Source organism: Anguilla rostrata, chromosome 2 (assembly GCF_018555375.3).
Source record: "Anguilla rostrata isolate EN2019 chromosome 2, ASM1855537v3, whole genome shotgun sequence".
Taxonomy (NCBI): domain Eukaryota; kingdom Metazoa; phylum Chordata; class Actinopteri; order Anguilliformes; family Anguillidae; genus Anguilla; species Anguilla rostrata.
The window spans coordinates 52,714,666-52,739,063 of record NC_057934.1 but is presented as its reverse complement, the minus strand read 5'-3'; the positions used below and the strand labels follow the sequence as shown (position 1 = coordinate 52,739,063).

At 38.2% G+C, this 24,398-nt stretch overlaps 1 protein-coding gene across 2 annotated transcripts in view; it reads left to right on the top strand.

The window, feature by feature from the left end:
• The window catches only part of myocd (myocardin), a 119,328-nt gene that overhangs the window by 22,201 nt on the left and 72,729 nt on the right, over positions 1 to 24,398 (top strand). For both annotated transcript variants that reach the window (XM_064323060.1, XM_064323059.1), the window contains exon 2: positions 1,474 to 1,555. The gene's annotated coding sequence lies outside the window, so the exon portion shown is untranslated. The remainder of the gene's footprint in view (positions 1 to 1,473; positions 1,556 to 24,398) is intronic.

Genomic DNA, 24,398 nt, shown 5'->3' with positions numbered 1-24,398 from the left:
GCATGAAGTTGGTCTCCTCATCCGTCCAGAAATGTGTTTTTTTCGCCATGATGCTAGGGAGGGCAAAACGGAGCTTTAGAATGTCGCCAGCAGTGTATGCGCGTTCTTGAGCCTCGGCAGTCCCGTTCTGTAAGGTTGTGTGGCCTATTGCTCCTAGATGTCGCCACAATAACAACATTTGACTGGGGCAGATCTAGGAGGGCAGAAATTTGACTTTTAGAATGGTGGCTTCCTATGACAGTGCCACATTGAAAATCACTGATCTCAGTACAACCCATTCAACTGTTTATCAATGGATATTGCATGGCTGTATGCTTGTTTTTTATATACCGGTTAGCAATGGGTGTGGCTGAAATTGCCAAACAAACTAATCATAAGTACGATCCAAAGGCCAATGTGGTGTCTATGTATATATGTCTATGACTGTAACACTCTAATTGGCAGTTCATTTTTACACCTGAAATAAACGGAAAATATTATAGCTTATAAAGCTGAAATAAGTGCTTAAACTCAATTAGTTTATTCAGCTATATTAACTGTTTTCAACTCAATTTATATTAAGACAGTCACCAACTTGAAACCTGTTTGGGTTTCAATAAAATAAATGCGGAACTACTAGCTTTTTTAATGTGGCGTTCGCTTAGCATACCTTCAATTACAGAATCATGAACAACAGCTGTTAATTCAACGAAAACGTCTAATGATTAACACAACACAAGTTCTACTTAATACATATACCAATATTTATACTGTGGCAGCTCATTTCAACAACTTAATTTCCCTATTTCATGAAGTAAGCATGGACTTCACTTAGCACCGCTAACCGGACCTAGCATTCTTTAAGTTAAAGAGTGGACATGTTAGCAAGCTAACAGCGAACTCACTCACCAACAACAAAAGAATGTGAAAACGGGACAACAGGCAGACTCAGTATCTCAACGGTGGGCATAAACCTTACAATGACTTAGATAAGTTTTAGTCAGTTATATCAGGTTCTAATCAAATTATGAACTTATATGAGCGCAAGCTACTGAAGGAATGTTTGTTTTCGCCTTTCGTCTCACTGCTCTACTGATCACGAAGTGCACCTATGCAAGAGCTGTCACTCACAATCAATTAAAGGCAGGACTTCCCTGTTTTGTACTTCTGATAGGCTAAGTGGGGGTTAACTTAACTTCCCTAGTTTTTAACAAAAATATTAATAGTAGTAACCAGGTTACTTTAGGATGCCATATATTATTAGAATGTATGCATGAAAAAAGTGTACATATGTTTGTCTACTATGCATTTACCAGTGTGTGTTGATGGTTGTGTAAAGTTTGTACATTATTTCCAAGTCACTGTATATTTTGTGACCTCGCATCTCATTAATGTTACTTAAGGTTAAGGTCACATTGTGCTCTTGCAGGTTGATTCATATTTTAAAAATCTTTATGATGTTAATCTTTGTATGCTGTTGTGGGTGTATTACAGGTTCTAGATGTAGAGCTATGGCATGAATCGTCTTGGACGGAAGATGCCATGTGAGAGTCTTTGAGAAATTACCCGAGGACAGGTGAGGACTTAAATGAATACAAAATATCTGGATGTGACAACATCTTTGTCATTATATGACATCTAATCCTGCGGTAAAAGGTGTCAGATGATAGGTGTAGGCCCATTACTGCCCAAATGTGGGTCAGTTACTATCTTACTCAATAGCTAGCTTGTAATGGAAATTTGCTGGCTAGGACTAGTCATATCAAGACATAATTGCTAAGAGGCAAAAATTATTTTAATGTTATTCTAGCTATAGAAAGCTTAAATTCAGGCCCAATGCTAGCTGGCTAAAATACAGCTGAATATGTTTTAATTTAATTCATAACCTGTATTTAACCATCGAGTCAAGTGAGAATTAAGTCTTTTTTTTCAATGATGACCTGAGGAGGATTGTGCAGCCCTTCACATGTAGGAGATCCTTTGGTGGTCAGATTTAGAAAGTCAATTTTTGTGGGGATTTGGGCCAGACATAGTGAACAGCACCTTACTTTTTATTTTATCTTGCTTATTTATTTTACAGTCTGGTCAAACTAAATTTTTAAAATGGTAATGACCTCTTAGCTGTAGTGTAACTTGATATTAAGTAGTGAATTGTTCCATTCTCAGGGTGTTCTTTTCCAGGGTTGGTAAGCCATAATGTCTAGAGATGTGATAGCAGAGACATGTCACAGACGAGCACAGATGGGTCTTACCGTGGAATGAGTTCAGTAACAGCAGTCTTGTTTTCCAACTGCATGGCGTCAGGAGACCTATAACATCTTACTAGTTCCAGTAAAACATCCTTCTGGTTTTTGTACGTGCATGTTTTTGTTTGCATTTCTTAAATTCCCTGAACTGAAATGATGACTCCTTTACAATTAACAACAGACTACACACAGATAAAACAAGCATGTTAAGCTGTCCCAATGTTGTGCTATTGAAGTCCAATGTATTTGAAGAGCCCAACTTGTGTAAAGCTTTATCAGTGTATCCATCTCTGCCATTAACTTTCCCAGAGCTTGCTGGATACATGCGTGGCAATGAAAAAAGATCAAAGGCATGTTGCGTTTCCTCTATATCAGAGCGTTAATCACAGGGTTCTTCTGTGTGTCATCTACAAGTGTTCCAGTGGGTCTGGAAGGGTCACATTTAGGTGACATGTCTGGATACAGTTCACAGAGCAGTGTCACATGAAGTGTTTATTGAAGCAAGTAAATGAGGATGTTGGCTTTGCTTTGTATTAGTGCCAGATGTTGAGGAAGAATTAATGCAACGCCTCAGAAGAGACATGACATAAAAACATTACTTTTAGAAAATATGGGAATCCCCCTCTCTTCTTTTTTGGAAATTGGTTTGTGGATAGGCTTCAGAATATGCAAATACAGCACCAGTGGCTCTATGGTGGGAAGAGTAACTTAATCCTGCCAACGGAGAGTGATCTATAGTCAGAATGGATAAAAATTTATGATTTGCTAGAATGTAGTCTAACTGTGTTTATGAATACTGTATCAATGTGTATTTGATTTGAGTGCCAGTATTCCACTAAATAATGGACAATGAGTGTCATGATCTCACATAAAAGACATTTTTATATATGGAATATGGGATGGGTAGTTAAGTCTTGTAATAGGCAATGGGCTGAAGTGTATTGCATCTGGTAATAATATATTAAAGCATTTAATCTGAAAGGGCATCTGTGTAAAATACTATCTTAAAAGTAGTGTCAGATTTATTACAATTATGGCATATTTTTAACTCATAAGGCCATTGTTAAACAGTACCTCAAAAATCAAAGCAATCAGCATTGCCTATCCTTTCTCCCTGTTGTTTTTATATCGAGTCTTAACAGCTGATAGTGTACTTAAAAAGGGAGGGCTTTGTCATTAAAGCACTACAGACTGAAGCGATTTGGCACAAAATCTGTCAAGTCTCTTATTTCATCTCATTTTTCTCTGGTTGAGCTCTCTGAAGTTGAGCGGGATGCGCCCACCCATGTTGCCTCCCATTCAGGGGACAGTCTGGGACCCTTGTCATTCTTTCTGTGCTCAAATATCACACAAATAAACCTCCCTAGCCGAGCAATATGGAAAATGTGATTGTACCTCCAGATGACAAATCCATTAGCTTCTTGAACCACAAATTTTGATTCTGAATGCAGTGCACAACAATAAATGACGACTATGAATGATGGTTTTGCACTGTGGAAAAAGAGAAACTATGCCAAAACTGATTCCTCCCTGAAATAGAAACCAATTTTAGACCGCAATAAAAAGGTGCGCACTTCAGATTTCTTTCTCAATGGATGGACAAGCAGATAATGCCCCCTTATTTATTAGCTGTTCTGTACTTATTTTAAAATAGATATTTACAGTTTCTTCAGCATCAAGAGTAAATGTGAGGTTTCTTTGTTATTAAACCAGCCAAGCCCAGGTTTTGAGCAAAATGGCTGTTACAATTATTTTGTCAATGATATTTGGTTGTAGAAGGTTCACTGTTCCTCTACTTGTTTATGGTCTTTGCGGGCTGTCATTTACTCCCCCAGTTGTACTATTCTTACTTACTTACTCTTTCCCATTGTAGCTTCACAACAGTCGCCTCCTTTGTCTCCTCCCATACACATAACCTTTGGCTCAGCTTTCAGAGCTGTATCTTCACCAGGTCGCTGTGTTACTGTAGCAAAATCTTTAATGAAGTTGTATTTACTAAAAATACTGTTGTTTGCATGTATATACATTGTGATTGTTTTAACATTTAATATCGACATCAGTCTCTAGAAGGTTCCCATGACAGTCATTCCAGCTATCGGGGCGAGCTGTGCACCAGTCTTTTTATTTTCAACTCAAAACTCATGGGAAAGCTATTTTTGGATTTCTTCCTCTCAAGCTTAGAAAATGATGCCAGTGGTATATTAGCAGGTGCAATGTCACAATGAGCTCAGAATAGTCCATTGAATAAACAAAATTACTCATATAAACAATTCAGAAATAGATTTATGGTGAAAATAAATACAAAATAAAATTAAATGTTGAACTTGTATGCCCCAATGATTTAAAAAAATATATATATACATTCTAAAACATGGGAAAACATATGTATACTAGTGTCTTTTTGTATTGTACCCAACTACTGCCATGGCTAATCTGCTTTTAAGTAGAATACAATTCAATTGCTTGAAGTACACCTAAAATCCTTATCCCCAAGCTGTTGCATAAATACAAAAAGTATAGTGAACTCCAGCTGTGAACAGGAGCACAATGTAATCATAAACAGGCCCTGGATCTCTTGAGTGGACAGTTACTGTTGTGCATGAAATGTCTGAGGCCATGAAGAAGAAGAAAAAAAGTTTGTGAAATGTCCCTCATTTGTGATGTGTTCCATGGATTCCACTCTATTTACACAATGGATATCTGCTATGTGCTGCTCTGCCATTCAGACACAAATGTTGATTTACATCATGACACATTTAACATATTCAGCATCCGAGCAGGTTTGCGTAGAATTTTAGTATGTCCACACATTGGTGTATCTGTACCATAAATTAAATATGGCATACACTTAACACTTTACATGCACATGACCAAATCTCCCTATAGGTTCCAACAGGTAGCCTGTGTTCAATCTTTACAAACTTTTTGAGGTTTGGGTGAATTATACATATACGGCACAAGTGAGTTTATTCTAAAGTCTGGGCTTATTTACAGTATAAAGATGTGGTCATATATACACTGGACTGGGTAAATATTTACATAGGTCTTGCATTTAAACATACAGATTTAAATTTCTCCCATGGAAAACCTTGTGCTATACGTTCATATACATATGTCCTGAATATTTTATAGTTTATTATGCCTTATATCCATCTTACAAATTAAAATATATGTGAAAACAATGGCAATATATTCATTGCAGCATTATCTCTAAATTGCTGTAAATCAAAAGAAACCTGTCCGACACTGTGGGGGGTATATTCACAAAAATGACTATTTAATATTTTGAGTTTAACTCTCATATTTTATAGGAAGCTTTGGTAGTTGGATTGGTATGCATTTGTGACTTTCTATATATGAGCTGGGTGCTCAGTTTACAGCCTTTGGCAGAAAATCCTGCCAGATCATCAGGTATCTGTTAGTATGTGATCCTTCTGTAATACCATTTCAGCCTTAGTTCTTTACATTGAAGTACCTTATAAGGCTATTCTGTATATTTATGAAGTGAGTTTAGGAATTCATATAAAAAATGCCAACAGCTTACTTACCAATGTGGTGTCAGGGGACGATCCATGTAAATAGTTAAATTATTTGAATGACCTGTTGCCATAACCCTTATAAAATGAAATATAGCATTCAATAAATTACTGATGAAAGAAATGTGTTTGTAATATTTTCAAACGCAGGGTGATCCCAAAATCATTTAAACAAAATGATTTGGTTGCATTTAAAATAAACATGATAAAATACAATTCTGCAGAAAAGCCACATGATTGCCCAAGTAACCACAAAACAATGACCTACATTAATAATGATAATAATAATAATAATAGCATACTGTATACAGAGGCTCTGAGTGTATTACTGAATCACGTTGCAGCACCTTTTTAGTAAGTATAATGTATGCAGGAAATTGTCTCATTAGCTTCTTCATTCCATCTCATTAATTTCTTGAATATTACTGGCTTATCAGCTAATAGTCAATCATAGTTTGTTTGTGAGAATGGGGAGGGGTTGTGGGATCTTTCAATCAAATGGTCTCCCATGAAGCAGAAATATTAATTTCTCTCATTCTGATCATTAAAATGAAAGTAATATGATGACATATGAATGTTAAAATGTGGAGGAGAGAAAGAGGGGGAGAGAGAGAGAAAGAGAGGAGCTCTGGGAGCTGGACGACCCATGTGACACTAACTGGCCCTTTTTGTCTTTCCCACACAGAGCAACATGACGAAGTCTAAATGGCTGCTATATATAAGAGGGTGCTACATTCATTTGGGTGGTTTGAAGTGGACGTATAATTTGTCTAGTATTACAAGGATTTAAGGGGAGTTTGTGCTCAAATTTATACTTGTCTTATACTATGATGTATTGTCCAGCAAAGGTCAGCTATCAGCCTAGAATGTTACTAGCTATATATAAGAAATATAATGTAGTTATAAATGCCTTTTTTTCTAAACACTGTATTATGCAAATTAACTTTCCCATCTACTAAAAAGCTTTCAGTACAAGCAGTCAAATTTAACATTGCTTATTGGGGCAATTGTTGAAATTCACTTCGTATCTGAGCACTTTCAAATCTATGCATTATACCTGCTTTGTTCAGGTCAACTAGTTTTTTTCCCAAAGTTAAATGAATTGCTAGTCCAATAGATAAATTACCAACACATGCTTGACATGCTGCTAATGAATGTTTTTCTAAGTGTTGAGGCCTCCACAGTTTATTGGAGCTGAGGTCATCCTCAGTTAACAAGACTGAATTCATGCACTTTTCATTATTTTATGGTTCTTGTTATGGGCAGTAATAACCAGATATGACTGAGATACACACCTATGTTTGGAGAGATGTCCCCATATGTTTTCTTTTATTCCAAATTTTGAATGTTCAGTCTTATGTTTCTTCCATGCTAGTGCTGCAGGGTCCTCTGTCATGTGGGGAAAGCTCAGACTGGCATGTACTGTATGTCCTTCAAAACACATGTGGCCATCCGTCCCTTTCTTTTGCCCTGTTCAGCCCTGGCATTAAAATGCGTCTTGGGTGATCCAATCACAAGTGGACAGCTCTAACTACAGGTGTGAATGCACCCAAGACGCATTGAGGACACATTGAGATCCGATCACTCAGACCACATTCGAAGGTGGTCTGGGACGCATATGGCCACATTCTTTTAGCAGTGTGTACACGAATGTGTCCTGGGCCACATTGAAGGACTGCCTAGTCAACTGACGTCCTCTGTGCAAGCGGAAGTACGTACTCATCATGCGCCAACGGCATCATATTAAAGTGCGAAACAACAAGAAGCCACGCTGAATAACAAAATAAATGATACAAAGTTTTTTTTAAAATGATACCATGTCATTCTACAGTCAATATCTGGGACTAAATATTGAATAAATATACAACCTTACCATTGGGTTTACGCATAGAGATGTCGCTTTTGAGACTGAGCGGTCATATATTGTCTTGGACAATCCGTTTGTGAAATATACAGGCATTTGTGATGCCTGGGTACCTTCCAAAATAGCTGTGTGTAATACAACACATGTTGTTTACGGAGTTGTCGCCCTTTTTACTACAGTCTGGCTTGATTGACAATTCATTTATTCTGTAGGTGAGAGCATAAGATTTCTAACGATGTATAAAGTGTCTAATTTTGCTTTTGGAATAGCGTTTTATAGGTCAGCGTAACCGAAAATATTCTTTTCATTGTATTCACTCTGTGGTAGCAGTAAAAGACGCTGCACCTAAAGAAACGTTGTCAACGATTTTTTGTAATTTTTTGGAAAATACTATTATTATTGAGGACTTCTGGGCATAGCTAAGCCACATGTTTGCTGATAGACCTATCTGACATCGTTTTCTGGAGCAAAACAGAAGCAGATAGAACTGTATCATTTTGGTTGGTTCTCAAATCACGTAAGCTGGCTTTGTCCACGATGTTTGAAAATTTTGAAAAGCGCATAGAGACATATTACGAGTGCGTCAAACATCTTGGGCGATTTGGTTTTCCTGGAACACGCCAAGGAGTTGACCTAGTCTGTTTTTGTTTTGATTTTGCCCACGCGCCAAGGTCTTTGCAAACTTCTTCTTCTTTTAATTTCCGGCAGACTAGGCACAGGTAGTGCATTGCTGCCTCCTGCCGGTTACAACAACGCATTTGGTCTTTGCAGACGGAAATGATGTACGTGTTTATTTTCATATTGAGCGGGGAAGTGAGATCCGATCACAAATGGTCACTCGAAACGCATGTGGAGACGCATTCTGATGCCAGGTGTGAACTGACATCCGTCTCGACTGAATCTAGAGACAATATGGACATATCTGGATACAAAGTACAGGTCTGAACAGGGCCTTTCACTCTGCTGTCCACCATCTAATTTTCAGTCATTTGAACCAGAGAACTGTACTATTTACAAGAACCCCAAATCTCTAGTCTCCCAGAAGAACCACTCGTGTATGACAGGGTACAGTCTTCATTTTCCCAGAGTGACTGGATGTTAATGATAATAATACTAAAGTATCTCCAATGAATTCCACTGGAAATAACTTTGAAGACAGTCAACAACAAATACACTGGTTCCCACAATTTAACGTGTTGTAGTGTGCCCAGTGGGAAATAAAAATTCCAAAATGCAAAGCTCCTTATCATGGTGCCAGCAGACTGCGCTCCTTGCTTTCAGTCAATGGGATGCCATTCACTTTTAATGCTCTCGTGAGGCTGGTGGAATGATGTCCACACCACAAAATTAGTCTTCAAAGGTCATACCATGCTGATCTCAGAAATAAGAAGTCTTCTGTACTCAGAACTACATGTGATAGGATCAGTGTAATTTAAAAAACAAGGCAGCTACATCCAGCAATTGCAATTTATCAGTGTTTGGATCATTTGGATAATGCAATGTCCCCATTCCTCTAACATAAATTTCAAAACATTTATTTTCTGAAAATGTAGCATTTAACAGTGGGCACACGTGTGAGCCTGCATTTAGAGCAGATTATTGGCATGCTAAACTGGTGGTTCATATTCTGTTTCATCTGGGCATTGTGATTATGTTATCTGACCAATCCCCACACATATCAGCAAGGATCAAATATAAGATTGTTCAAATATTCAACAATGAAATCAGTAGTCATTACTTTTGACTACAGTACTAATAAAAATATTAATATAATGTATATGAAGGTTAATCTGAGATCCCTGAATGACGATTTTGTTTTTTCATGTGTGAAGGTGTGGGTGTCGGTTTTTGTCCAGATAACATGGTTGTAGCCTGACAGATATTGTAGTGTGTAATTTTATTGTTATCAAGGTTTCAATTTAATTTACAGTACATGGATATTTCAGTTTGTTATATATACAATCCACATATTACAGACACACATATTGTCCAGGAGTTTGTTAGCTTTCACTTGCTTACTGTGGCCATCTATGATATGTTTAGCAATATAAATTCAAATAATTGGCAAAATAAGAACTTTAATGATTAATAATTAAATGAATGAAGATGCAGGACTGGTTATGGTTTAGCAGTGGCAAAAGTGTTCATTTATTCATAGGGCACATCTGTCTTTTGCCAGGCTGCATTGAGTGTTGTCCCTGTGCCATGACTGTGCCAGGTTGGGCATGCTGGCAGGCTACCCGTGAGAAGGTCCTGTCTGGATTTTCTGCTCCCACAGGATGACGAGAGAACACAAGACCAGCTTGTTTCCCAGCCACTAGCGGCACATAGAGCAGTGCAGTCTCTCCCTGCTGCTAAATCCATAAACTCCCCAATCATTCCTACATTACTGCCTGAGATCTGGAGGGGTATCCCTTCAAACGCCAATCCTCCACTTTTTCCTGTTGGACTCAGCCCAGGGTCTATTTGTTTTGCTTTCATTGGCCAACATACCCTTGTTGCATTTGAAAAAAGCTGAAGAGTGTGATAGTGTGAGAGGGCATTGACATTCATACAAATTTGGTAGAGGTCAGTCAGTGTTGATTTGTTGCTCCCTTGCCTCCTGACCCTGGGATCATGATGGAATTCCTTTTTATTGAGAGCAGACAAAGTGGACAGCCAAGGTTTTGTGTTTTTATCAGACAAGATTTGGAGTATATGCTTGTATTACTCATCAAATCTTTCCATTTCAGTTTTTAATGGTGATTTGTTTTGTAGGTTGATATATGTATAACATATAAAATATTACCACATATTTCTACACATGAATGTGCTGGAAATATTTTATTGAATTATGCTTTTGATGAGCACAAGAAAGGACTGTATGTAGCATGTAAGCCTTTTAGCCTCAGTGATGAAGTTCTGATATGACCGACTGTTCTTCAAAGAAGAACCAATGGATATTAAAGATTTCAAAATGTCAAATGTACTGTACATCATTCTTTTTTTTTCTAGCACAGCCATACAAAGCTCATAAGCAGCTCATCACACCCCAACCAACAGACAGCAAGCCTTAGCATGTGTCTGCAGTATTCAAGGACACACCAGGCCTTAAACACAACTTGACCACAAACTTGAATGCAGCAATGACAGGAATCCATTCAATTCGGCACAATCAGGACATGCAGTGAAAATTGTTCAGGCGGGAGATATGTGGGTACGAAACGCTGGGTAATTCATCACTGCTGGCTGGTTGCTGTGTCTTTGGATGAGAGGAGGACACATGGTGTGTTCCCACTCTGGATCGGGGCAGGAAGCCTCCCCTGCATTTCTTGGCGGTTCACGGCGCTCTGCGTCTGGCAGGGGCTCCCGCGCTGTAGCAGACGCGTCCAGCGTCTGTCGTCAGGGTCAGACCCGGCTTGTGTTATTGCTCCTCATGACTGAGACTCAGAACAGACCAGAGGGAGAACCGTCTCCCCTGACCGCTTCGTCTGTCCCTACCGGCGCCGTGTCAGTGCTGGACAAGCCTCGCCTGAAGCATGCGTATAACCATCTGTGCTGCTAAATAAGTCTCCTCTTTTAAAGGTTATCTCGCTGACTAATCAGCAAGGAATGAGCTCTCCTTGGGTTTGTTACGCATATGTAGACTTTGCTGAGGAATATTTGAGGAAAACAAGAAATTTCCCTTGTAACATTCCCTGGCACCAGGTTTTAGGTTTTACCTTCATATAACATATCCTTATGCTTACTCTGCTTCATTTGGCAATTAAGGAAACACATTGCTTTTCAGTGAAATGTGAAGTCAAACGCTAGACGCTTCAGCTTATTAAGGAGAGAGGGAGTCAGAGAAAGTGTGGCCTTGTTGAAAATCCTCTAGGGTATGGTACGGATTAAAGTAGACAGCTCTGGATGAGGCTCCTGAGCGTGTGCTGCATAATTGAATTTCATGCTTGATACTTCCCTCTGAAGTAGTGTACCAAAGCAGTCATTTGAAAAGAAAGCTATTAGCCAAGCCCTTTGTGAAGCACCAGGTCTCATGTAGGAAGTCAGGGATTACGAGGCAACAGCTGACAGTGCTGTGGTCATCAAAACACGTCAGACGTAGATTGCAATTAGGGGACAGCAACAGAAACATGAAACACGGTTTAATGAGATAGCAGTAAATGTACAGTACATGGGAAAGTCATTGCACTTGATTTTTGCTGTACGTTGGATCTGTATGTCTATTTTGTTGCTTTATACCCTACTGTGTTTGTTTAGTAAGTTCACCTTGTAATGTAGAAGAGAGCCCTTCTAACTTAATTAAACTAATTTCATGTCTGCATTTAAAGGTGCAAAATAAGAAGTAAAGATAAAAGTTTGAAGTTTGGCCAATTCAAAAACTTGGCAAGTGTATTAACAGCAATAAATAAATAAATAAATAACTGAATCAGAATTAGAGGATTATATTATCTATTTGTAGTACATTCAAGAAGCACATTCAACAAGCTAAAAGTTATTGAAAAAAAGTTCAGCTCTCCAGCTTTGGTTAAAATAACTTCTGTTGTTCTGGGTTCTTCCCATCTATACAGATTTATAATTAGGCTTCTGTGGTGGCCAATAGACTTCTAAACAGCTGACGGTTACAACTGTATTTTTAAGAGACACCCAGCCTATTGGCACTACTGGCGAGTGTTGAACCTGTAACATTAAACAGTGGAAATCTCCTACAACTGTTAGTCTGTCAGGCATGTGTTAAAATGTCCTCAGGCCTCAAGACTGCGCTCACTGATGATGTGAAGACACTCTTAGTGATGCCTGTGGCATTATTTTGTGCTGTATGAGTTAAGTGCAGGCGCACGACTTTGAAAAGGTCAGAACGAGAGAGTCACCATGCTTAGCCTCACTGTTGAGATCCTGACAGTGTCTCACTTTGTCAGAAAGAGGTATACCTCTGTAGAGTTGTACATGAAACAAAAATGCAAGTGTTTAAAAGATCCAAGTTCTTGCTACCTCTGATTCCAAAAACGTGGCAGGTTTTCACAACACACTATCACTCCCTTAGATCCACATATAAACCAGCAGTACTGTAAACACTATGCAGCCTAATCTTCTCTTTGCTCTTATGCCAGACTTGGCCCTGCTATGAACCCCTCAATTGGGAATCAATGTATTATGAGTGCTATCTGCTGACATTTTCCGCCTCCCTACATCCAGGTATAGATATGTGTCTGTGCTTATGTACCATAATGAAAGCATACATTTTAACAAGAATGTCAATATACATGCAGTGTTTCACGGAAATGTGGCCACAAAACTTTTATTTTATAGATAGCTATGGTTTCTATAGCCATCAAACTGTTAAAGTAGAATATGACTGTGCTTCTGCTAATGAGAGTCCAATTAATCTCACTTTGAAACTGTTTATATGATATATACTGTTTATATTGAACTGGACTTAATGCGTTCATGACTATGAATAACTTACATAATGAGTATTGTACCTTATCGGACCTGTGTTTTGTAGTTGTTCCAATGACCTTCGTTATACGGTACAATTCGGTATTGTTCGTCACTTTGGATAAAAGCATCTGCCAAATAAATGTAACTGACAGTACTTTCAGAACAATAAACTTTCAGCAGCCATTTATATGTTGCCATTTGGATTATGGTAACACTCAGGTATTTGTATATAATTTCTGGTTATAAGTATGTTGCAAATATCAACACTAACGGAAGCTTGAAATTGTCTTAAACTAGCTTGCTAGCTGACACGGAATTAGTGGAAGCAATGTGCTGTTACTGTTAAATAAGTTCAAACTATTTACCTGATCCTGCTGGAAATAAAACATCAAAATGTACTCATTTCTGGCATATGGCTTTATTTCATAAATATTTTAAAACCATGTATTTCAAAACTATTTTTTGGAAATAAAGGACACAACTGAATCAATTCCGATGTTTGTATTTCTAAATTGTAGCGGTTTTGTTATATAGGCTAAAGGGAAATGTATCAAGGCATATATATTACAGGAACACTGAGAAAAGCGCTAAAATGCACATGACAAAGCACAAAATTGAAAAGGTAGTTGAATAATCTTCAATTGATGTTTTTTGATGTTCTAGCCAGGCCATAGTTGGTTATTTCCCAATTCAAATGTTTTCACCATAATACAACCTTTTGTCTAAAAATACCAAATATTAGAAGACATATTTTGTAGATATAGGTACGGCCAGTCAATAGTATGGCCAGTCATGGTAATATATTCAAGAAGACTCAGTTATTGGCTTTAGACAATTTTAAGCCAATGGTCCACAAGGAAAAGCCAAAGCCAACTATGTCAAAAAAATTAAATAAAAAATAAACATTTACATGTGAGTACTGTTTTTATGTCTTCAATGGTAGGGGTAAAAATAGCTGCTGGAGTTATTGTTGGAGCAAAGAAGGAATTGTTTCATTACATGTTGCAGTGGAATGCAGTGCTAGTACCACATAACCTTTCCAGAACAGACATAATTTGTTTTTCTGATCTTTTATGAACATGAAACACAGTAACCACTTATATTTCCGCATTACTATTGCAATCACTATTATTATTGTAAAGTCATATTTTAAGAATGTATTTGTCTGATTGATGGTTTGAAATGTTATTGTGACAGTTCTTAAACATGAGGCTAGCACCAGAATCCAAGGAATAAAGCTTATACTTTCAGATCTGATTGAGGATATTCGCTCAGACAGCATTTTCACTATCTTATTAAGACCCCTGGTCCAGATGCATAATTTTCTAGTCTAATATGGGTGGGTGAATTCTGAATGGCATGCAAATGGGCCTTTAGGCAAGCACAAGCCATTAAATCTGTATATCACTTTCCTTACAAAAACAAAGGCTGGTGAACAATCGATGGGTTTATACAGTCATGCAGGCTGAGAAAAAAATAAACAAGTTTATGCTTCATTTCTGAAATGAAAACATCTATATCTCATGATCAGTGTCCCATAGCCTGCAATCAATCTTTGCATTGTATTCCACATGGGAGAGTATTTTGAGATTTATAACATCACTTAAAAAAATAATCAGAAACAAATAGCATCGTCATTTGTTCTACTATACCATGAAAATAAAACACAATGAAGAATGCATGAAATAACTCATAATGATATTCAAATTCTTCTTACAATAAACTAATAGTACTAAATAAAGTGTAATGGTAATAAATTGTCCCCTATTATGAGTGCTTGAAGAGGCTTTGCAACATTAAAACTTAGCTGGTTAGTGCAGTATTGTCACTGTGGACTAGTGCAGACATCTGTCTGTGTCTAGATTTATCACTGCTGTTATTAGCACTTTCTTTGATGTGGTGTAACAGTGGCTGTGTGAGTAGTAATATAGTGTAACTAGTTAAAAAGTTAAAGTCGGAAATTCTTGCTAGCCAAAATGGGCATTACATTGTAAGGTTACTATCTAGCTAGCTAATTACACTTCTATTTGAGTGATGGTTTTGGGTTCTATTTGTGTAATAAAACTAATAAGGAAATTAGTTACAATTAATTTGTTCTAATTAGTTCACATTAATATTAATAAAGTGCCTAACTAAGTAATTTCTCTGCTGGCTGATTATTATTTCTGTTGGAATTCAAACTGAATTTATAAATCACTGCATACAGAGTTTCCAATCCAGTGTAATTAACTGAATAGACTAAGAAATTATGATAAAGCTCAAGTATTTTGGGCAAGGCAAGGCAGGACAAAGAAGCATTACAATGTGTGTATTTCAGGAGCATCCACGGCGATCCACTCATAGTAACCTACTCAAGCTCCAATCATAGTGTCAAACATCTAATTAACCATTTGGCCTGTTCTGGGCTCAAATAAACTTCAAAGGGCTTGGCCAGTGTGGCGTAGAGATAAGACACAGAGAGAAAGAACTGGGGGAGTAGCCATTTGAGGTGTGAATGTGTGTGTGCGTGGGTGTGGGTGTGGGTGTGGGTGTGTATGTGAGTGGGTGTGCCAACAGAGGTGACCTGGGAAACTCCATTCATTCCTCATACTCATAGAATTCCATACCTGAAAAATCGGTGTCACTATTGGGTTTGTAACATTAATTGCTTAATTTTGCAAGGTAGACAGCCTCTGTCTTTAGATTAGATGTTGCATACTTGTTGTAATTTAATTAATCTCTTAATTTTAATCTGGTTATGAGTTGGACATATTGCTAAAGGTTGAACCAACAGGTTGCTGTGCCTATCAATGAATTTAGAAATTTAATTGATCATTTATATCTTCGATAATAATGAACAAATTAAATTATAAAGTGGCCCATTAATGCCATTTTACCATTAAACAACTACCTTCCAATGGGTACTTCCTTACTGTTTTTATTTCACCTCTTAATGTTTATTGGTTAGCTACTGTGAAATATGAGAAGAATGGCGGTAAAGAGAAGAAAGTATGCCTGACACTGGGATGTAAAAAGGATGGAGTATGACTGATACTAAGGTAAATGGACAGTGTACACTCAGATGTTACTGTACCAACATGCTAAACGCTTTAAGTATATGCATCTAGTTCACACACAGATGTTACGAATAGATATTGGTACCAAGGGAAACACAAATAGAGAGAAATGCAATTAATTAAAAATCCATGGATGGATGCCTGGATAAGTCTGATAATCTGAAAATCTTGGCCATTCAAAGACTCTAGCTTCAAGAAAATCTGAAGACCTTGCTGGTATGCTGCTTTAAAACAACGGTGGCTTTACTGAAAGAAGGCCAAAAATGATCTTAAGTAAATAGTTTACATAGTGTAGTGTAACTCTTAAAATCATAATGTAAAATGGTATTTAAAATTATTGCTACTTTTAATTAAAATAAACTTTTATTTAAACTGTCAGCAGGACATTAAAGGTCATCTGTCACCTCCTCTGTTTGTTCAACATGAAATCATAAAATATATTGGTTTGCTGCACGCTTTTCATTTAACTCAGAAGAAAGCAATTCTGGAAAACTCTGACATCACATTTTACAAGCAGGCTAGAAAAAAATAATAATTTTTTGGGTCAGCTTTACTCAGTGGCCACAAAGTGCATGCCTTGTAATGGAAATGAGCTTAACCTTAAAATTGACAACTGTAGAAGGAAAAAGAATGCTGCCTTTGCTTTAAAAATGTTTTAAAACGGAGAGGTGCTCATTGCAAGGTGGGGTTCATGTCCATGTAAGAAAGAGAGAAAAAATCCCGAGGCACTCAATCTCCAGATTAGCAATTTAAGAAGTCTTTATTATTTTGGGCTAACCCAACGCGTATCGGCAGTAACTGCCTTCATTGACAACTTGAAGTTTTAACTGACAACGTTCAACACTAATTAGAAATGTCTTTCTTTTTTTTTTTTTGCTGCCCACAATTCCCCAACCCCCTGTCCACTCAACATTGCATAGGAGAAAATAATAAATAATTCAATTTTAAAGCATTTACAAAAAATTATTTCAGGTTTAGATATGTTCCTTAAGTTCCTTAGGGACTAAATGGGTTTTGTTCTTCTCAGATCTTTTTTAATTTTTACATTTTTTTTTTAATTATTGTTTTTCATACAAAAGTTTGGTAATGCATGGCTAAGTGAACAGCATGTAATGGAAGATGAGCCCATATCAAACTGAAATCCTTCAGAAGGCAGGGTTGTAATTAACTATTAAGAGGAGGGTCCAAACATTGATTTGACCTCATTCTTGTGTATTAGTTTCCATATGGTTTGCTTATGCTTGGGATCCCTCCCTCTGGGGTTACTGTAACTTTGTTCAAGATGCCGAATGTTGCCCGTTGACCCTGTGAACTAAGAAGAGATTCACATGACGCACTGAAACACTGGCTGACTCCATAAACCGCTGACACACACAGTCAGGCATGCATTCTTCCTCACATACTTCTTGAGAAGAGTTCGGAGCAATGGCACTGAAAATTTTCAAAGAATAAAAAAATTAAAGCAAAACATCTCAATCTCAATCTGTCATTCAGGGACATTTTGAATCCATAATGTTAGGATTCCCACACTGTCCTGTTTATTCGCATACTTATGCAAATTATGTGCAATTTGTGTAATTATGTGTAATCTATGGAATAATAATAAATAAATCATAATAAATTGTGCTTATGAAAAGCACAGGAGCATTTTTAAAGTAAAACAAATATATTCTACTGTACTGTATAATTGCACACAGTATACAAACTGTATATAATAGATCCATTTTGATAATACATATCATTGTATGATTTGCATTTTCTCATTTGGACTTGCAAGTTCGTCATTTCAAAGCACAGTGTGTTTATAAGTAAACATATTCAATCAGGTGTCCAGTGTCAGAAGTACTTATGTAACAATATTAGTAGCTATCGGTACCATAGGATGCCAGTCCACATTAGGAAGCTCTGTAAATCACATTTATGCGGCAATGTAATGTATGTATTAACTTTTTTATTGTTACATTTACTGGTTGTTGCTTTCAGCAGAAGAGTTCGCCCTGAACTTTAAGGTGAGGATATGCTGGAAGTATCATAGAAATTTCTCTGAATGCAGATTTATTTATTGCGTTTCAGTTAACTGCATATTTGTATGTCATACAATGGCCAGTCGACAAAAAACATGTATTTTTATTTTCCATTCCTACATATTATATTTCTCATATTAATATCACAAATATGATTATTACCATATCTGTTTTCTCTGTGTCAGACCTTTTGTTTCAGCTGTATAAATCTCTCTCTTTCTTTTGTTGAGAAACATCACTATAGGTTGTAGGCATAATATCCTACAAAGTGGAGGCACATTCTGGGGTGCTGGTTCCCAAGTGAATCTTGGTCTCTAAAGGCTCTAAATTCCACTGGCGAGCTTTTGCTTGTGTTGGAAATCAAACACAAATCAACAGAAACAAGCAGAAAAGATAAGATTTCTCTACACGCGTCAGAATGTTGTTCTGTTTCACAGCTATAGGCCATTAAACATGTGATAGCAGCTCTTGAGTTCTCAGTTGCCCTGGATGTGGATGTGTTGTTTGTCAAAAATGTAAAGAAAAAAAAAAGAGATAATAATATAAAATACGGATCAGATTGTATTTCCTCAGGGATATCTTTGATTGGTGTTAGTTTATTTGTTTCATGTCTGGAATATGTAAAAGAGACATGTTGATTTGAAATTCAACTTAAATCATGAAACTTAAACTTACCTGAAACTTAAATAGGTCTCAGGATATTAGTATCAAGTTTATATATGAATGATGTACTCCATCGAATGAAACCAGGAGAATCTTAGTATCCACCTTTCATTAACAAACTTACTTTGATACATGCAAACTTGACTGTTCTAAATCATGGAACAATGCTGGCACATTTCTAGGCTTTTCCTCAGAAACAGCCACATTTTTTACCGTTTACTAATCATAGCCACTTGCCAATTAAGCTAGCATAATCACCATATTAGTACCAGGGGTTCTCTGCTTGTCTCAAATTTTCATTTCATTCTTTGAACAAGATTTATCTGTTACACAGTGTACAAGCACCAGATACCCTTTGCTTTTATCATAATGACTTGATACGCTCCTAAACATAGAAAATCACATTTTGTCAGAAGATGAGAGCAGAAATAATGGAGCTTAACCTTAAACAACAGAATTTAACAATGTATTCCATGAGAAAAGTCCACATATTTTACATGCTAGTAATGCTAAAAAACATCTGAATAAGACGTCATAGAAAGGACAGGCCTTCTTTGTTTGTGGAAAGGATGTCAGTGATAAGCAAATAATGTTTTAACATGAATTTAACCTGACAGGCACCTAGACAGAATTCTTCCATTGCTACTCTGGCTTTACAACACTGAAGTTCAGTTTATTGGGGCTGAACATTGTTGTGCTGTAAGTCCTGGAAACTGGTTGACTAGTGCAGTGAATAATATCCATAACCCGCAATAGTAAAATTTAACAAAAAAATTCCACACATGGTCCTTGTCAAATTGCTTTGTGAAGGCTTTCAAGAAACAGTTCTGTAATCTGTCATTTAACTGTTTGTCTCTAGGAATGCACTGGTGTGTATCAGACCATTACTCCAGCTTTCCATTTTTATTGTTGATTATGAGCGTAGGTCGACTGGAGCATGCTCTTTGTCATTAGCGGGCAGTCATTTATTTAAGCTAATCACAATGAGATGGGAAAGCTCCAGCTTAGACAACCTTCAGCTGAGATGCCCAGTGGTACTCATTTGTTTCTGGCGACCTCTCTCTGCTCACTTTAGGATACCACATCTGATAGAAGCTGAGAGGACTGGCTAAATGCCTCTCTGTAAACAGGGGTCTTCGTAGGTCTTAAGAGTTGTTTAGTGTGTGTGTCTGAGAAGGAAGAGAAGCTGATCTGTGGGTATGTGTACAAAGTAGATCCCTGGGGGACAGGGGGAATGCATCTCCACTACTTTGGGAAAACATCAAATCCACCCCCATATTCCTATGTTGTCCTGGATGTTGCCATTAGTGTAATTAACAGTTTTGTTAATGACACTAACGGCAACACCCCCCCCCCCCCCCTCATATTAGTATGTTGTCTTGGATGTTGCCGTTAGTGTTATGTGTGTGTGTGTGTGTGTATGTATTATACATTGACATAGTTTAGGACATATAAATACTCTTTTATCCAAGTGATCTGCGGTAAACAGCTCACAGGTCCAATTCCTATCCAAATGGGCATTAAACCAGGCAATTGTGCTGGCAATTAATTGATGGTTACAGTGGGTGAACCAGTGCACACCTCCCAATGTTTTTTCCCCGAACACCAAGCAAGGATATGCAGAAGATGTACTGATATGTTCCCGTTAAGAGGAAACAATTAAGAACATGCTCTCCAGAACTGACTCCTTTTTGGAGTGGTCAGAATTAGAAGTCAAACAATCCAAATGTGCTGTTTTTTAGGAGAGGCTGAGTGGGGGGAACCGCTGGTATCATGCAAAGTCAGACCGAGATCCCATGTTTAAAATAATTGACGAACCGATCAGAGTTTATGCACGCCATGAAACGTACAACTATCTTGGCCATAAATTCAACATCGCCGGTGAATGGAAGGGGCAAGTGGATGGCATAATTGAAGAGTACACGTCTAGGCTCGACCTGATCGACTCATCTCCCTTGCCATTGGTTATGAAGTTGGAAGCTACTGGACAAGTGGAGCTGTCTAAGGTACAACATCTTTTTTCCCAACGTTCATGTACCAAAGAAAGTCCTCCATGACCTGAACAACAGGACTGTGCAGTGGGTAAGAGAGTGGTTCCGTTTGAGCACTCACACAACCCGTGACATCATATTCCACAGCCAACGGAAGGGAGGATTTGGGGTACCGAACTTTGAATGGGCATATATGTCTACAAGTCTCGCTCATTTACTAAATATGCTCAATAGCGATGACAGAACAGTCAGGGAGTTCGCCAGAGCATCTTTCCTCCTTGATCTAGAAAAACGCAAGGTCCCACGAGCGAATGAGCCATCCTCCAGGCTAGTGGAAAATTGGATACAAACGCAGCCGGTTTTGGCGTTAATTCAGACTGGCCGGATTTGACCGATCTATGCAACTGGACTGGCGTTTCTGCTGAATGGAAAGGAGCCGACTCGGATACCATGAACGTTTCTAGGATTGTGATTACCGACCCAGACAATCTCCATGAGTGCTACAGTGAGACGCGATGGAATTACAAGCACACTCCCCATCAATGGCACGCAAGCTCATTAGCTAGCACTTAATCAGCAGTAGTGGCAGCAGCGCAGGATGGTACTCCGGCTACAAGGGAAGCTTGCCTGCCTCCCCTCAGCGGATCATTCTGTGTTGCATACAGTTTTTAAAAATGCAGCGATTGATGAGGAAATCCTCATCGTCACTGTAAAAGCATGCCTCCAAGTGTTAATAACCAAACTCAATTTATCCATTTGGTATCCTAATAGCCACGAGCCTTAATGTTTACATCATGGACATCAACAGGTTGCCGAATCAATGACACATATACTAAATGGTTGTTTCTTCTATAAAGGGCTGTTCATAGCCAGACATGATCGAATTGTTAATATTATATCTGAAGATGTGTCATCCATTCTCCATCCAACTGCTGTGTTACATATAAACTCCACTGTAAAACCACAAATGTTTCAGTGTGATAATAACCTCCATCAATTTTCAAATGTAAGTGCAAACAAACCTGATCTTACTGGCCCAGGAGTTCAAAAGTGATCTGATCAGATTTTGACTATCGGATTGGATTAAATCTTGCAAATGGGTTCAAAACCAAAAAACAGGATTGGGATCACTTTGGAATCCGATCAGATCAGGTAATCGAATCCTAGCTTTAATCGGGATAAAATCTTCAAAATGCGTAGTTCAAAACTTTAACATAGGATTGGGATCATTTTGATCCAAAAAATCAGGATTACATTACATTACATTACATTACAGGCATTTGGCAGACGCTCTTATCCAGAGCGACGTACAACAAAGTGTATAACCATAACCAGGAACAAGTATGACGAAAACCCTAGAGAGAAGTACCAGTCCAAGTGCGGGAAACAACCGCATAGTTCAACTTGGACCCTGAAGGTTAAACTGATTAACACTAACACAAACGAGAACAGCAACAACGTCTATGGAAAAATACAAGCAGTAGCTAAGACAGGTGCATTAACTAAGTCACCTACGAAACAGCTACCTAGTTACAACCCTAAGCTTACAGTCATTTAAGAGATTACAGGGAGGTAGGGAGGGATGGGGAGAGGTGCAGCCTGAAGAGGTGAGTCTTCAGTTGTCGTTTGAAATGGGTCAGTGTCTCAGCTGTTCGGACACCATCAGATTCTGGCCCCTGGTCTATTCTGGCCCCACCATCGTGGGGCCAGAATAGACAGGAGACGTGTTCTGGAAGCGCAGGTGCGAAGAGGGGGAGGTGCCAGGCGTCCTGAGGTAGCAGAACGGAGGGATCTGGCTGGCATGTAGGGTTTGAATATCTTGTGGAGGTATGCTGGGGCTGATCCCTTGACTGCCTGGTATGCTAGGACCAATGTTTTAAATTTGATGCGAGCTATAACAGGCAGCCAGTGGAGGGTAGTGACGTGGGAGTGTCTGGGGAGGTTGAAGACCAGACGAGCTGCAGCATTCTGAATGAGTTGCAGGGGTCTGATGGCAGATGCCGGTAGTCCAGCCAGAAGAGAGTTGCAGTAGTCTAGGCGGGATAGAACCATTGCTTGGACCAGGAGCTGGGTTGAGTAGGTGGTGAGAAAGGGGCGGATTCTCCGGATGTTATACAGGAAAAATCTGCATGCCCGGCTTACTGCTGCAATGTTCTTGGAGAGGGACAACCTGTTGTCCATCACCACTCCGAGATTCTTGGCACAGGGTGATGATGTCACTAAGGTGTCCCCTAGGGAAATTGAAAAATCGAGGAGGGGAGAGGATAGAGCAGGAATAAAGATTAGCTCCGTCTTTCCCGAGTTGAGCTTCAGGTGGTGATTGTCCATTCAGCTCTGGATGTCCCTCAGGCAAGCGGAGATGCGGGCAGGGACCTGTGTGTCCGATGGGGAGAAGGAGAGAAAGAGTTGTGTGTCGTCGGCATAGGAGTGATAGGACAAGCCATGGGCAGAGATTACAGGGCCAAGGGATCTGGTGTATAGGATTACCTTGATCCCAGAAGAATGGTGGATTTAGAGTGGATTACCAGAACAAAATGTAGTATACAATTCATTTCAAAATACATTTCAATATAAAAAAGATGGTAGAGTTTGTAAATTAAAATAATACATTGTTTATAGGCTCAATGGTTGCAAAATTTTTATTGACTTTTTTCTGTTACATTTACAGTGGCATCTAGCCTACCTCTCAGAGCAGTGTATTCATCCAAATATTATATCAATCATAAATTAAATTTTGAATCATCAAACAATTATCTACAAAGAATAGGCACTAGTCCATCAAAGCACGCCTTGAAGATGCTGCTCTAGAGCTGCCTTTCAATGAAGAGGATCTGTGAATTTTTTGTTGTTGTTGTTGCCCTATTAGATTTATTGTTTTTGATTAAAATGTGGCTTTTTATTATGATTTAAATCAAGTGCTGTTATATACTTGGCAAAAAATGATTTATTATATTCTTCTTAATAAATGGCTGTTAGAGTTAAAAGATAATTTTAGATGTTAAAAAAAGAAAAGGTTGTTTACATTTGTAGGGCCATAAAAATTGACACTCAAAAAGTTACATATTGCACCTTTAAAGCCCCCCGAATATTATATATAATTTGAAGGTTAGAAAATCGTAATCTTTCTCAGTAGTGTTCCAGTGCTTTAAAACACTGATAGTCAGGATCTGGTAATCTTGAAAAGTCTGAATCTGGATCAGGGTGATCCTATCCTGATTTGCTTTGAAATACCGGGACAAAATCTGGCTGAGTTGTCTGATCCTGGATCACAAAATATGGTATTCAAAATCCGACCGGATCTGATTGAGATAAAAAGTTTTGAACTCCTGGGCCACTGTGATTGTTGAGGACCACAGAGAGGTGTTCCTACTGGAAGTAGACTGTGCGTTCGATGCAAGTCTAGAAGAAGCATTTCTTACTAAACAGTTAAAATACCAGCCATTACAACAAGCCATAACAGAACTAGGGTATAAGTGTCAACTTCTAGTTTTATATTTGGAAGCCTTGGCCATGTCCACAGGTTTGTGGATCTTAGGATAATGGGGCTGGCAAAACGGAGAGCAAAGCGGCTAGCAAAATATTGCTCAGTTTCCTACATTATAGGCAGTCACAGTATAT